This window comes from Aplysia californica, unplaced genomic scaffold (assembly GCF_000002075.1).
Source record: "Aplysia californica isolate F4 #8 unplaced genomic scaffold, AplCal3.0 scaffold00728, whole genome shotgun sequence".
NCBI classification, from domain to species: domain Eukaryota; kingdom Metazoa; phylum Mollusca; class Gastropoda; order Aplysiida; family Aplysiidae; genus Aplysia; species Aplysia californica.
This window is the reverse complement of record NW_004797998.1, coordinates 318498-322341: the sequence shown is the minus strand read 5'-3', so window position 1 is coordinate 322341 and position 3844 is coordinate 318498.

Genomic DNA, 3844 nt, shown 5'->3' with positions numbered 1-3844 from the left:
CAGAGGAGGGGGGCAAAGGAGGTGAGGGGGTGGGGGCAGAAAGTGGAGGCGAAAGCAGACGACATAACATTGCCAGAGAGCGGGAGAGGAGGTGAAAAGAGAAGAAAATTTTTCCGTCGTTGGATCTTAGTTCACGTGATGATGTGTATGGTACAATGAGTTCTTGAATGTATGTGGGAGACTGGTTAGTTTGACCTTTGAAGCATAGTAAGGACAACTTATATTCCATTCTCGCTTTCAGTGGAAGCCAATGGAGCTCTTTAAGTAGGGGAGTCACATGATGGCGTTTTGATTGCTTTAATACTAGCCTGGCAGCATTGTTTTGAATGCGGTGGAGTTTTGCAATTTTTTCTTAAGGTAGGCCAGCGAAATTTTTCCGTCGCTATCCGGATTCGAACCCGGTACCTTTGAATGAGAGGCGAACACCTTAACCTCTAGGCCACAAAGGCCTTTATAAATAATTTATTATATGAGTATATGAGTTATGGTGCTAGATCAAGATAATTTATCCTACGAGTGAAATTGCCAAGTTACAACAGGCAATTTCACAAGTAGGATAAATCATGGTCCACTTATACATTTTTTATACCATACTGATATCAGCTGGCGAAATACATCCCTACCAACAAAGTTCAAATGACCAAAAGGATCCTTTCAAGAGTCTCACATAAAAAACAAAATTTTCATGACCATCGAAGCCAGAAAGAGAATTTGGAAAAAATCTGGATTGTTTTTCTTCACTTTTAGCTGCGCTAATTTACATGTTGTGCTAGGACTATATTCTGTATGTCTCCCTCCGCGAATTAAACCCCAAACAAAACAATAATAACATTAATATACGCAAAGTAAACAGACAACGTGCGATTCAAAAGTTGAAATTCCAAATAGTATGTAATAGATTTTGTCTATCAGGTCAGGATTTCACAGAATTCCCATAGAATCTCGATCTATTCGATTTTTGGTTTTCTGAATTTTGTAAGGGGCGATAAGAATAATAGAATAACAAGGGAAGTAACTTTAAATTACTTCCAGAAACGTAATTAACCAAGAGTATTATATGTACTTGTATAAAGTTTAATATCCTATTCTACCTCTAGGCTACATATTGTTTTCAGGTTTAACATATTTTATTTATACAGTTGATTGTTTAGTATATATATAGATCTAAATCTAGTGATAGAATTAAAGTAAACAAACATTCCAAAGACGTTGCAAATAAGCTAAACAGTGTTTTAAAAATTGTTGGATAAACTTACTACAAAATTTCAAAATTTCGAATTTATTTGATGAATTTTTATTTTAGATACCATAGATCTAGATCTATATAAGCTACTGCGGCGGTTGTTTTCGTGTGGGTTTTTTTTGCGTGTGTTGTAGTAGAGTTTTTACAGCGTTCACAACTGCATAAGGTCACAATACGAGCACCACTTTCGTGGTTTAGACATTTTATGCTCAAAACACGATCCCAGTACATGTACTTTTAAAAACCAGTCTTGGGATAATTATAAATAAGAGATGGCTCCTGAATCAATGAGGGTCTAATTTCAAAATATCATTAAAAAAATATTTTTCCTTTAGTTTAGCCACTATTGCGTCATTTTACAAAGTTTTATGTATATATATATATATATATATATATATTATTCTAAAAGGTTTTTGAAAGGAAGTGATTTACAATTTCTGAGAACAAATTTTGAATTAAAATTTCGTTTTCCTCGAAATCATTTTTTTCTGTACATTTTTTGCTACAAGTCAGAAGTTTGAGAACGAATTTAAATGAAACTTGGCAGAGATGTAGTCCAAATAAGGCTAAGCAACTAAGCAAGATATCACATGCTTTTTTAAATATCTTATTTGTACCTAAAGATATTGATGTTTGTTAGCAAAAAAAAAAAAAAAAAAAAAAAAACCCCAAACCCCCCAAAAACTGAGGTACCAAAAAAAAAAAAAAAAAAAAAAACCCCACCGAATCTAAGGCTTTTACAATCTTTCAATGACTAATTTTCAAAAACATTTTTTTTTCTTAAAAAACAATTAAATAATATGAGATGACTGAAAAAGTGATGTCTCGACTTTAAGGGATTAAAAGAAATTATAATTAAAAATTGTTCATTTTTCTATATTATTATGGCCGGCGTTACCATGGCAACCACAAAATTCATCCACAAAATAGATGATTGCAAATTGCTCACAATACGATCCTGAACAGGTTATATGAGTGGATTTTGAAGTCTTTAAAGCAGTGAATTAGGCGTGAGAAGCCGAACATAGTGGGGTTTGTGAGATTGTAAAATATATGTTGCCTAAGAATATACGTACATTTTTGGGTAGTGTTTTTTGCGGGACAGTAGGGCCCTAGTTTATTTAGCGTGAAGGTCTGTGCTTTTAACGCTACTATAGTGCTTTCAGCATTGCCAAAATGACTATGGTAATGGTAGCCAAGTGTTTGTTGCATAGAGTGATTTTGGCTTGAGGATAGTGTCATTGAAATGGTGTTTTTGGCGTGAAGGTCGGTGCTATAAACACTACTGATAGTGCTTTCAGCGTTGCCAAAATGACTATGGTAGTTTTTGTCGCATAGATTGAATTTGGCTTATTGATATTGCACAGGGATTACGTTATACGGGGTGCCCGCTACAGCTGGATCGGGCCGATCGCCCGACTCGATCGCCTGAAACTGAAAACAGACACGTTTGTTTTTGAGGTGATCGAGTCGGGCGATCGGCCCGATCGGCCGATCCCGTCCATAGATCCAGTGGGCACCCCGTATTAGAGTGCAGCGATGTATTTTAGTGTGATGCTAGCAAGTCTAGATCTAGATCTAGTCCTTCGGTCTTGGGTCCACTATGCTAACAAACGACTCCCAGCCTTTGGTTTGTTTTGGTTGCAAAGTTTGAATTCAAAGTGACCTCTATTCCTACGACAACATGTCATATAGTCATATAAATCTAGATCTAAATGCGGTTACTTAATTTTTCAACTTTCGAATCGTACGTTTTCTGATTACTTTGTCGATATTTACGCTATGATTGTTTTGTTTGAGGTTTATTTCGCGGAGGGAGACATACGGATAGCGCAATATGTAAATTGTCGTGGCTAAAAATAAAGGAAAATAATCCAGATTTTTCCCAATCCTCACTTTGACTCAGACAGGAATGAAAATGTTTTCATGTGAGACTCTTGAATGGATCCTCTTGTCCAAATGACTGGTCATTTGAACTTTGTTGGTCCAGGTCTATTTCGCCAGCTGATATCAGTATGGTCTAAAAATATATTACACTCGTTATGGTGGCAGACCATGATTTATCCTACTTGTGAAATTGCCAGTTGTAATCACTTGTTGAAACTCGTTACAACTTGGCAATTTCACTCGTAGGATAAATCATGATCTAACACCATATCTCATAATTTATATTAAATTAATTATAGGGGCCTCTCGTGGCTTAGAGGTTAAGGTGTTCGCCTCTCATTCAAAGGTCCCGGGTTCGAATCTGGGTAGCGACGGAAACAATTTCTTCTCCTTCCACCTCCTCTCCTGCTCTACGGCAATGTTCTGTCGTCTGCTTTCGTTGTAAACTCCTTGCCCTACCCCCTCATCTCCTTTTTTACCCCCATCCTCTGGGCTCCTGACTCTTTCTGCAGACTTTCTACTACGTCCCCTTGGCTCCTTCTTACTGCTGTCTTTCAACCACACCCTGATCTTCTGGTATTAAAGATCAACACCAAGTCTTCTCGGACATGGGCGAAAAATCCCGGAGGTCCCGTGTGCAAGTTGCGCACGTTAAAGGTCCCTTGGTGGTCTAAAATCGATTACAGTAGGCTTCGGCCGCCACCCGTGCAAAAT